At 34.8% G+C, this 13,291-nt stretch overlaps 1 protein-coding gene across 2 annotated transcripts in view; it reads right to left on the bottom strand.

Annotated features, from left to right (window-relative positions):
* The window catches only part of KCNH7 (potassium voltage-gated channel subfamily H member 7), a 474,108-nt gene that overhangs the window by 32,539 nt on the left and 428,278 nt on the right, over positions 1–13,291 (bottom strand). The gene's annotated exons all lie outside the window — the stretch shown is intronic.

The following is a 13,291-nucleotide window of genomic DNA, read 5'->3' on the forward strand; positions in this document are numbered from 1 at the left end:
GTCCTGAGCTTCAGTCAGTGGAGTCTGAGAAGAATTTTAATGAATATTAATTAAGATTATTATTATTTTTGTTTTTTATATGAAATGATTATATCATCCTTCAAGGTGGGGTCCACTTTTTATTGGATTTTGCTCTGGAATTAGTTCATTTATAATCAAATTTCAATACAATTTTGTCTTCCAACAGTAACTATGTGTCCTGTGGGTAGGGCAGGTGATTTATAGTCTTAAAACCATGACTCTCTTCCCTGCCCAACAATTTAAAGTTTCCTTTTATTCTATGAGTCTTCATGCTGCTGGCACCACCCCATGTGATTAAAGAAAGGCAAAAGTTGCAAGAGAGAAATTTATTTCCTCATTCAACTTTTACCTGGATGCTGATAGATAAGGATTTTCAAATAAAGTTAAATATTCACAATATATTCACAATAAACTCCATTATTCCTTCCTCACATTTAAGACACATGCCTCAATGTTTGCTGTCTCTTAGCTTGGATTGTAAAATGCTCTTTTATGGTAGGTACACTTTCTAGCTTCTGTTAGAAGAGCATCAATAATGGAATTTTACCACAACTCTCTCCACACGCCATCTATGGTTTTGGAAACGCTCTATTTGCTTTAGAAAGAATCAAAATGTATTTTCTTATAGATGGCCCCTATCCAGATAATATTGGAAAGATGATTTATGTTGTAATGTGATTTGTTTCGCTTAGCGTAGCTGTAGAGGGGTACATTCCTAAAGGCAGGCTGAAAAGGGCACTATAAGGAAGACAATCTGAGTGTGTTAAATGATTCCCCTAAACAGCAAGTTAATCATATGAACAAGTTTGGTAACTATGATAATTGACATTAGGAAATTTTCTGAGAAAATTCTCTGGTTCATTAAATACACTTAGATCTTGACAAATTAGGATTAATCAAAACATAAATTAACACTCCCTATGAAACACTAAACCTCAAGTGTGATTATCAAATAGATGATGCAAGTAATATATTAAATCTTAAGTCTCTGCCCTAAGGTACAGCCTTAATATTTTATAGCATTTTCTGATTTTGATAGAATCAGTGTTTGCCATGTGGGCATTCAGCATTTGGTAAATCTTTGCCATTTATAAGATACCAAACCTTGCTTTTTGTTGTTTCTAGAAGCTAATGTATTCCCTAATTTTGAGGTCATCCCAGATCATATTATTGCTATGCTTATGATTTATTGTTAAGGAATAGGAGGCACACATTTTTCATGTTTCCTTGGGGGATACATGCTTAATACTTCATGTTTAACCACTAATCATGATAGGTGGGTTCTTTTAGCAGTTTTAAACATTCAAGTATACATAGCCCTAGTCTGAAGCTCAAACTGCTTTGTTATCTGCTTTCTTATTTTATCTCCACATGGCTAATGAGAATAAGGAATTATTTTATTGTATAGGAAGGGCATCGTATCTGGCCAGAGTGAAGTATTACGCAATCCCAGATGAGGGGCTTGGATGAGCCTTGAGAAAGGATGAGCCTTGAGAAAATTAACTAATTTTCTATGTGTAACTTTTCACCATTTTTCACATGGTTATATCACTTAGAAGAAAATCATGAACAGAACAAAAACTTGCCACACACAGACATGGAAAACAACGTCATAAATCCTGAACAGATTTTGGTGCAAGTAAATATTCCCTGAAAAATGAAACAGTCTTTCCTCCTGCTTCTTCTCCTTGCCTCTCTGGCAGCTCTCACCACTGGTTCACAGCATGATATGTGAGATGTTTCTTTGCTTTCAGAAGCACACTCAAACTTTAAAGTGACCCCAATTAAGTCAGGGCCAAGGATGAGTTGGAGTGTGGGTAATGATGAGTAGGCAGAAAGGATTTATTGCTTTTACATACACGTCCTTGTTACCCAGCCTCTGGAGTTCTGCTAATTCAGCAAGAGCCTGACTTAAAAAGGTGCATTAGGATTTATAGTATAAGGTCCCAAGGGGAAACCATGGAACCCACTAGGGTTTCTAAAGGTAATAGGAGGGATCTGGATATTGAGAAACAATTTCTGGACCTTCCCTTCAACCCACTACTTGAGAGAGGGAGTGATGGAAGACATTAACAGAGTATAATTATAGTGGGGTCTATTGGATGCTTTGCAAATACTTCTTCCCAAATGGATTGATTGTAAATGACCTGAACTTGCTCACAAAGAAAGGAAAAGGGGGTGCAATCTTCCAGGTAATGAAAAGAATGATTTAAGTACCACTTTGTACTTGATATGCCTTCTTTTTTTTTTTTTTAAAGATTTTATTTATTTATTTGACAGAGACAGAGATAGCGAGAGCAGGAACACAAGCAGTGGGAGTGGGAGAGGGAGAGCAGGCTTCCCGCCAAGGAGGGTGCCCGATGTGGGACTCGATCCCAGGACCCTGGGATCATGACCTGAGCCGAAGGCAGACGCTTAACGAATGAGCCACCCAGGCGTCCTTGATATGCCTTCTTGAACTTAAATCTAGTTTTATGTTTCAGAAACATCTCTCATGTGATAATATTTTAGAATCAAATATTTTGATTGACTTGTCAACTTTATATAAGGAATAGAGAGTGGTGATTATCCCATTTTTATATGTGAAAGCTGAAACATAAATGCATGAGGGATTTTTTTTTTAAAGATTTTATTTATTTATTTGAGAGAGAGGATGAGAGGAGAGAGAGAGCACATGAGAGGGGGGAGGGTCAGAGGGAGAAGCACACCCCCTGCTGAGCAGGGAGCCCGATGTGGGACTCGATCCCGGGACTCCAGGATCATGACCTGAGCCGAAGGCAGTCGCTTAACCAACTGAGCCACCCAGGCGCCCTGCATGAGGGATTTTATTTGTGGAAGAACAAAGACTTCAAACTTAGGCTAGGATTCTATCAACTATTGTGACTTGCCACAGCTGTCCATTAGATTGGTTTCTAAAGTTGCTCCCAATATGTTTCCCATTCATTTAATTTATTGGTTTTATCAATAACTAACAAAGAATAGAAATGTAGCATAAATGTCCTTTTCACTTTATACCAGTTAGGGTGCAAATGTTCCTCAGAAATGTTGGGGCCAGACAGCAATTCCAATTGTTTTCTAGAGAAAGTGATTACTGTATCAGGAATTATATAACTTTTTACAAAATGGGAGAAGCTCTCAAAATAGTGGAAGTTCTCTTCCTCCTAACAGATTCCTCTTCTGTAAAATATATTGGTTCTTGCTACCCCAGCACTCTGAATGTTCCAGATATTGTCCCTGCACATTTCTACTTCCACCAACTGAATTTTAAACCAGCTGTGTATGTTCTGAAACTTATTTATGCTGGCTGCATTGTTAGTGGAATTATATAATTTAATCATATTTTACATAAAAGAGTAAAATATGTGTAAAAAAAAAAGAGAGCAGGTTTCCCCCATCCCCTTGACAATACAGCTAAATGCTTTGGAAAATCTTTATAAAAGATGAGTCATTTTAAAAATTGCAACTACAGATTGCTTCTACATTAAGTGTAGATGCTTAAACATTTATAAAAGTAGAAATGTTATATTGGGCGCCTGGGTGGCTCAGTTGTTAAGCGTCTGCCTTTGGCTCAGGTCATGATCCCAGGGTCCTGGAATCGAGTCCCACATCAGGCTCCCTCCTCAGCAGGAAGCCTGCTCTCCCTCTCCCACTCCCGCTGCTTGTGTTCCTGCTCTCACTATCTCTGTCTCGTCAAATAAATAAATAAATAAAATCTTAAAAAAAAGGTAGAAATGTTATATAGTCCATTAACTCTGACTTTAATAAAAAAAATTAGAAAAATATTAAAAAGTGACCAGAAAATCAGAAATTCATGGAAACTAAGAACCATGCTCTATGATAACATTCGGATCAAAGAAGAACTAATGGAAAAAGCAATAAAAGGAGAACATGTCATATCAAAACCACAGAAAAGCTTGCACTAAAAGGAGAATGTATGGTCTTAACACCTTCATTATTACAGAAGAAAGGCTCAAACAATGAAAGACCTTAATACAATGTTAAAAATAATAAGACAACCCACAGAAATAAAAAAGGGGGAATTAATGAAGGCAGACTCTGGAAATAAAAAGAATAGTAGCAAGTATAAATAATTCATGCAAGGCTAGTTCCTTGAACAAAATCCAATGGAATTTATAAATTTATAAATCTTTCAAAAGCCTGCTAAAGGAAAGGAGAGAGAACAAAAACACATAAGTTTAGGAATGAGAAGGCAGATGTACCTATTGATACAGAAAATACTAAGTGAGTTAGAAGAGAATCCTACATGCAATTTTACAACTTTGAAAGCCTAGATGAGATGGATGAATTTTTCACAAAACATACATTACCAATATTGACCAAGGAAGAAATAGAATACATAATTACCACAGTAGAGTTGGAATGGTGATTAAAGACCTACTATGAAAACCTCCAGGACCATATGGTTTTACAGATGATTTCTTTCCAACAGTTTAAGAGCATATAAGTGTATACCAATATCATTATAAAATAGATGCAAAATTCTAAATAATTTACTAACCAACAAAATCAACAAAGAATCAGAAATTCTATGACCAAGTAGGATTGATTTCAGAAATGCAAAGACATTTTAAAAGTATTAGTCTTAATGGTGAAGTTACTTTTATTGAAGTCAGCTATTACCATTCAAAATTGTTTTGGAGGATCTAGTAAACTCGAAATCATAATACCCAGTATTTGAAAAGAGAGACTGAATCTATTTCTTTTTAATGCCATTGATATGACTGCATATCTAGAACATCCAAGAGTAAATCCTCAAGGAAATACCTCCAAACCCCCAAACTAAACCAAATTATATTAAACTAAGAAAAAGTCCTAACAAAACAAGATGGGGAATTTGTTAAGGTGGCTGTAAAGAAGAGAGTTTCACTCCTTATTATCTATAAGCTGGTAAAAATGGAAATGTGTAATGTGTTTCATTTGTTCAACTGACTATGCAGTATAAAATTTAAAAATAAATGTAATATTAAATATATAAGAATTTCTAAGAAGAAAATTATGACATTTTATTGAAGGAGATTATATTTTTAAAGATCTAAACCAGTGGTTCTCAATCTTGGCTACATATTAGAATAGACTTATAAAAATACTGATGCTTAGGCTTCATTATAAGCAATTCTGATTTAATTGTTGTAGAGTGGATCTGAAAGCACTGAAATTTGTTTAACACATTTCAGATGATTTTAATGTGCAGCATGGGTGAGCACTTAATATTTGAATTCCAAAGTTATGTAAAAATTAATGTAAAATTCATAGGAAGGAAAGGGATAGCAACAGACTTACGATATAGTCTCTAGCTTTCCTGAGGAACACCTGGAAAGAAAGGTGACCAGCCAATGACAAAACAGTGGTGACCTGCTCCTGGCAAACACACTAAGGGTGTGGGGTATTTCTTATCTATGGAGTGTTTTTAGCAGGATGTATGTAATCTAAATTACTTACGGTAAACAAACCTTTCACCAATAGATTATAGGACATGACTTCCTGGAAAATGTCATGTAGGCTATGTAACTTCCAGACTATAAAGTGTAGAAGTTTAATGATCAAAGGAGTTTCATTTTGCTTAAGTGTTATGTCATTACATACACTGTTTAAGGACCTCCTATGTTACACTGAGCCAGAACACATACTAATATGATAAGGAAGGATTTCCATATTTTGTTTATGCCCCACGATTACATACAGTCTTGAAATTGTTGGTAAACCTTTATGTTGGTTACAATTTCTGACTCTCATTAGCCAGAGTTGACAATCTGATCTTTGGGTTATCTCAAAAGCCAACATGGATGGGGTGCCTGGGTGGCTCAGTCGTTAAGCATCTGCCTTTGGCTCAGGTCATGATCCCAGGGTCCTGGGATCGAGCCCTGCATCGGGCTCCCTGCTCCACGGGAAGCCTGCTTCTCCCTCTCCCACTCCCCCTGCTTGTGTTCCCTCTCTCGCTGTGTCTCTCTCTGTCAAATAAATAAATAAAATCTTAAAAAAAAAAAAAAAAGCCAACATGGAGTTTGTTGTAATTGAATAAAAATAGTCATATATCTTATCTGGAAGAATAAGTAATCTCAAGTAGCTAGGGAAATAAGAAAGACAAGATTAGTTAGGGTTGACCTACTTTGTCAGATATTAAAGCATAGTATAAAGTCACTAAGTATAAATCATTATTCTATTGCCATAGGAATGAACTAATAGAGACCGTTTGACAGTAAAGGTATATACACCAATTATATCTGACAATTTAATGTATAAATAAGGTGGTATTTCAGATCAATAGAAAAAGAACGACTTATTTATATTCTACCAGTACTACTTCTATTCATGTAAAGAAAATAATTTACAAGACTAAATTTCAAACAGAACACAGAATTTTCTTTCTAATTACACAACAGAATTTATAAGAAAATCCAGGAAACTACTTGTATCATCCATAGGTTTAGCAGGACCTTTGAAAATCAGGACAAGATCTCTGAACTATATAAGAAAAGTTGACTAACTGTACCATACTAAAAAAAAAAAAACCTTAAATCCAAAAGATATTTTTAACAAAACCAACACATTGACAAGATATTGGAAACAAATTGCAATATAGATGATAAATAAAGCGTTAGTATCTGTAATTCATGAAGATTTCTTATAAAATAAGAAAAAGGTAACCAAAAACTATGCAAAAATGCTACTATATATAGGTAATTTATAGAGGAAACATCCTGATTAACCATACCTGCTTTATTATAATGCTCTGACCTCACTGCTTGGTGTCTGCTATTCAATATTAAGCACTGGTCATAGAGCAGACAAAATTAGAGTTAGATTCTGGGCTAAAGCCCCCATCTTAGAAAACACAACTAATGCCCCAATTTCTGGGCATCCGCACATAGTGATTCACAGTTAGAACAAGTGAGGGCTAGAAATGGAACTCCATGATTCAAATACAATAATTATACTTATGTGGAGTGAGTCTTTGACTTATCTTCCCACTCTGGTAGATGGTTCTAGCTACTGGTATCTTTCAGTTCTGTGTGTGTTATAGAGCATTCTGATCTGAGAAAATTATCAGTGGAGTGGAAAAAAATGAACTAACATAGCTCCAGAGCATTAAAACATACCATCTGGGTTACTGGGCCCTGAATAAGAAAGATTCTTATCATTCCTAAATTGAGTGTAGACGTCTACTGGGGGTGGCCCACCTGCCCAACAGGAGCCCAAGATGCAAACAAAAAAAGAAGGATTTTGTTTTGTTTTGTTTTTTGTTTTAGAAATACCTGCTACGAAAGAGGCAATGATTATTTATTTTTTCCATTCACACTCATCCCCTTGGGTAGCAAAATGTCTAAACCAAGAAAAACAATTAAGATATACATAAATTCCTCTTAAGGCTGTAAGAACAATTTGCATGGATGAACTTACTTTTGCTTATTTTCACCCTTAAAAAATGATTTCAAAACCTCTGACATATTGGGTGGAATATCGACATATCCATTTCGATATAAATATCCAGGCCCCTGTAATATCTCAGGTAACTCTTCCATTAAAGAAAATACTGGATTTTTATTTTGGGAGAAATTGTGAATGGCTTGATTTCATTAAGTTTGATAAATGCTGAGTTACTCTAATATCTGAATTAAAAGTGGCTTAAAGTCATATTTACAAAGAGTATTTTAAAACTGAGTTTTGATGACTCTCTGTATTTTTATTTTTGGTTAAACCCGTGTGGAATATTAAGTGCTCTTAAAATTGAATTGAATTTGAATTACTCCTGCGTTTCTACAACGCCAAAGAAAGTACTTGAAAACACATCACATTCTCCAGCACAAGAAAATGCCCTCTAGAGTCCTGTTTGAATAGTACCATTATTTTAAAGAGTTAAAAAATAATTTGAGACGCCATTTCCACTATCCCACTACTGGAAGAGGAACATTATTAATGAATGGAGAAACTGTAGTATGTTCATTGTCTCATTACACATTTTTCATGTGTAAAGCCTGAGGCCATGCTGTCATTTCTCTTGGCTCAGAACCCACTAGAGATAAGATCCTACTGTTAAGAACTCCCTTCGCACAGATGCAGCATGGTGCCAGCTGTAAATAAGTCTTTCTTGATAATGGTTGGAGACCAGGATGAAGTGACCATAATCATTTGTGAAACATGACTGAGCACATATCATTTGCGACACGAAAATACCAGATGCTTGTCTTAAGCTTGATATTGTTCACGTCAGGGGGGCTCCAGATGGCATTTATTGTTCTCTGTGGTATTTTTGAGACTTTAGAGTGAATAGGTTGGTGAAAAATAGGAAGGACATGTGCCTTGTCCTTTCTTAAGCACCTGTTGTTCAGGTACTATCTACAGTGGGCAAGTATGTGTGCTAGTAGATTTCTTGCTAGTGCAAAATTTTATTACCTACACAATTTCTGTAGAACCAGGCAGTTCCTGTTAACTAATCAACATGTCTATGAAAACATCTTTTAAAGTACATTGTAGATGACTATTTTAATTCAACTCCTAAAGGTAAGCAAGTATTTCTTCACAGAAAACCAAAAGATGTCACCAGTCCTACGGATCATTATCATTTAAATGCAGGTTTTTACCAGTCTCCATGCCCTATTTTGAAATGTGTGAATTTATTTGCTAGGCTGTGTAGAGAAGCAGCATGTCTTTCAAAGTTTGGCAATATTTTCAATGCATTTTGCACATTGACTGCTGATTTTGAACCTATGCTTCTTTGTTAAAATATTACTGGTCAAATAAAAAATAATCAATGCAAATTATACAGGCTCACCCATGTAAAAATTTTGTTGTGCTATTGATATCTTTCAATGTAACTGATTTTATTTTCTGAAGAATTCTTAGAAACAGAATCCTTGCCACTAGAGGAACAAATATGTGGGCACCATATTTTTAATCATTTTATTAAGCTTTACGACTAACGAGTCAAAGGTTTTTCATTGATTCTATTTATCAACCTGACTATATAACGGATCATTAGGAAAAGTTGAGGGATAAAAACAGTATGGTGAAGACAAGCCATGCTATTTTGTATATTTTGCTTTACATTTCCAATGAGGTTTAATGTCACAATGATTGTTTTTATATGAGCTGCTAACTGAAAGAACTCATCATTGCTTTTCACTATGGTGTATCAAAACAGTCTGAGTGAAGGAGATTTGAATACAAAGGTCTGGCATAGATGAAGTCATTTCGGTAAGTGTAGAGAATGGGTACGACAAAATTTTCATTGGCATAGAGTTAGATTGAGAATGCAGATATAATCAATGTTAGTAGTTAGTATTTAAGTAGATAGTAGCTAGTAGTAAGTTTTAGTAGTAGTAGGTAGTTAGTAGCTAGTAGTTAAGGTCAGTAGTAGAGTTAGCAAAGGGTACTCTGACGGGTAGCAGAGGAGCTATAAAAGAGACTTGGAAGGAAAGGAAATCAGATTTTCACTAAGATGCTTCTTAGACATCACATCAACTCCAAAGAGTAAGAATTTCTATTAAACAATATGCCATTATTTATTAATTTCATTTCCATTTTGATTGGCTTTGTTTGTTGGGGGCATTATAAGTGAATGCTTTGTCACTGAGAGTCTCACTGTGGTTCTAAGCATTTTTAGCCTGAGGTTGACTTTTGATTGAAATCTATAAAAATTCTCCCCCTCTTTAACTCTTCTCTTATTTTATACCTTCTCCCTGCTGAGGACTCAATCTACTATCTGCTTAACCAAGGAGACTGGACCATGTAGTGTTAGTCCATTGAGTTTTCTCCTTTACTCCTCAAAGCCAGTGCCTTTACCCTCTCTCTTTTCATTCCTGCCTGTCTTTAAGGAAAACTTGTATATCTACCCTGCTGGAGCATTCATCCCTCTTCCTATGTTCTTATTCCAACTCCTTTCTATGTCTGCTTTTCAAAATTTTCTCCACTAATGCCTCAGGATAAAAAAAAAGTCACTTTTCCTTTTCTTCCTAAAATAAATTAAACAAAGTTGTTTCTGGACTACCTGCCTTAACTCTTTCTTGTGCTTCCCCACATATGATCCTCTATTCCTGTTTTAGTTTTCACTGGAAATGATCCCCTTCTGTTCTCTGCCATCAACAATTCATCATCAAAGAAAACTAGATGCCTGATCAGAAAGCAAAAGAGGCAGCAGATAGGTTAGAATCTCCATCCTCAAGCGGAAAAACTCCCATAGTAATTGTTCTATACATTTAGCATATTTGAGTTCTGGTGCTTTAAACACATTTGACAATGACAAGTGTAATGAAATTGCAGAGAGGTTAAGTGACTTGTCCAAGATTAGTGGCAAATTGAAGAGCTAGTGTTTAGGTCTTCTGAATTCCTATTCCTAATTTGTTTTATATTATTAGGCATTAATGGTGGGACATTTTTAAAGTAAGAAATAAAATTCTTCATTAAGTGTTCATAAAATTTTTTCTTCCATGTCAATGTATTTTTAAATTCTGAAGTAGTTTCTGTCATGAATGATTTATCTCTCTCCATCCAAAACGATGTATAGAGCATGGTTATTGGGATTCTTTTTCATTCAAGCCAGGCTGTTGTATGTGATATGAAGAAACTTGCCTCTACACTGACATGGAAGATGATTTTCAGTTCTTGCCCATGTTGTAACTAAAATCAATGTTGGAAAATGTCAGAAAGTTTCAGACTGGGTCAGAAGACAGCTTTGATTGGAGGACATTTCTTGAGATACCTTCAGTCTTAATCTGAGAAAGTATCTCCTCTTCCCCTAACTAGGCAAATTTGGAGGAGAAGAAGGGAACAGGTTACCAGAATTGACTTATAAATATTTTTTAGATAATTTTCACTATTCTTAAGCCTGACATCAGACACAAAAGAACACTTTCCTTTCTCTAACTTCATTCTCCTGACCCTTTTCCTTTTGTATTCTGAACCATTTCGTTCCATTGAAAGGGAGCCCATAAAGGTCCCCTGAATGTTTTTGGTTCTGGACCATTCTGGCAATGGCTATTTCAAAAAAAGCAAAAGATCCAGGGAATAAGAAATATGGCTGCACATTTTAGGTAGATTCTTTTCTATGTTTTGAAATCTATCAAGGAATCAAGTGTTTGGGGTTATGAAAAATAATTTTGAGTCAATTAATACAGTGTGATTGGAAAACTTGTACCTAATTTTGATATGGTTGAACAGCAAAAAAAATGACCTGAAATGTTTCATGAGAAATTATATTTAAGGTTATACTTAAACAAAATAATATGAAATGCTGATGTAAAATACAACAGTTTGATGTACTTTTATGTATCACAATACATAAATTTAAATCACTTTAAATTATTACTAAATTATTATTTAGTTAACAATAAATTAATAAGACACAGGGATTATAACAATGTGGTTTTGGAGGTAAAAAAATCCACTTTGATTTCTTCTTTTTTTTAAATCTCTCAATAGTCTAAGAGTACAGTTGCTTTTCTCTAACTTTGTTACATACGTTGTGCTTAATAAACAAGCATCTTCCATTTGCTGAGTTTTCAGTTATCTTGCACTTTGATTTTTTACTCACTTTGTAGTCACAAGATGAGAAATGTAGACACTGTGTACAAACAAGAAGTTCGTGCAAAGTCAAGCTCTCAAAACCACATGCAAGACTCAGTGGCACATGGTTTAGAGCTCACACACTCCAGGATCATGTAATACAGGCATGCAGATGGGAGGAAAGAAAAGCACCTACATCATGAAAATAGAGGATGATGAAAGAGAATGACATTTTCTTTATGACAATTATCTAATGCAAACCGTATACCCATAACCTTGACCAGATTGGAGGAAGGCGCAGATAAGTGCCTTTTTGTTGGGAGGGGGAGACGGTATATAAATATTACTAGAGGTCAAGTTGTTGTTAAAGTTAAGGATTTCTATTCTGTACTTGGCCTCTTCCAGTTTATCTTCCCCAGTTCCTTGCTTTGTATTTCCTCTGCTACATCATGCAATAAAGATCAGAACTAACATTGGAAATCACTTAACAAGCTCTAAACCTGACAGATAACAAGGGTGTTCTCCACAATTTACACGAGAATTAAATTGGATATAAATACCTCCTGTTCTTACCGGTGGGTGTTGTGATTCCATGTGTTAAGGTGTGAAGCAGACAGGAAAGAGATAAATCTTTCATAAGTACATTGTAAATAGGCAAGTGGTATATAAACCATATTCATAGGTAATAGAGTCAAACAATGAAAGGTAAATAGTTGTCAAAAAATAGACTTTATCACAAAAATGGTCACAAAACTGGTTATATGGAGAGGGGATGTACAATAAATAATTGTTAATTACTGTTATTGAAATAATCAAAATTGAGTGACACGTATTTTGATTAAAAATTCTTGACACTGCTTCAGCCAACCCAGCATTAGAGAATCCCTAATAGTTTCTGAATGCTGATATCTTTGTTCAACAATAATACAGATGGAAATGCATAAAATGATCCATTTGTCGGTGCTTTCTTACGAGATTAAAGTGTTACCTTAGTGATAGCGATTTATCAAATGAATTTTCACACAATAACTTTGGGATAATTAGAAATAACACATGGAATTCAGTTATGCTTTTATATGAAATGTGCTTTTCAAATTAAAATTTTTATAATGGCATGTCCTTACTTCTCAGTCCAATAAATTACACACAGCTTTGATAAACTTATCCTTATATGGCTTTCAAATTGGGCAATATTTGCAATGCCTTCTGTTCTTTGACTTCTAATTTTGAACCTTTGCTTTTTTATTAAAATATTACTGGTCAAATATAAAAATGTCAATCTAAATTGGATTGGCTCACTTATGCAAAAATTGTATTATGCTGTTCATGTCATTAAATGTGAGTAGTTTTATTTTCTGAAGAATGCTTGGAAACAGGGTTTTTGCCCGGTGGAGTTGATAGATGGGAGAGCATCATATTTTTAATCTTTCTTAATAGGTCTGTGATATGCCACAGAATTTGGATGTGTCACATAATTTATCTTTAGGAATCAGTCTCTATAGCCAAACAGGTCAAAAGAATGTGTGCCATTCACCTAATAATAAAAAGTGCTCTTTAGACCATGGTCATGTTATTAATTAGGTTGATTTTTAAAGAATTGATAGAGGTGGGAAGAATTATGAAAAGTGACTGTTGATGTTGAATTTGCTTAAAAGTTATGAAGAATTCCATATTTCCCCTTTGAAAGGAAAGATGCATTAAACCAGGTACAGTAAAAGGGTACATAGTTAATTGTTGTAAATATAAAAAA

Source organism: Mirounga angustirostris, unplaced genomic scaffold (assembly GCF_029215605.1).
Source record: "Mirounga angustirostris isolate CCGP_5_RB_7025 unplaced genomic scaffold, mMirAng1.0.hap1 SCAF_3, whole genome shotgun sequence".
Classification (NCBI taxonomy): domain Eukaryota; kingdom Metazoa; phylum Chordata; class Mammalia; order Carnivora; family Phocidae; genus Mirounga; species Mirounga angustirostris.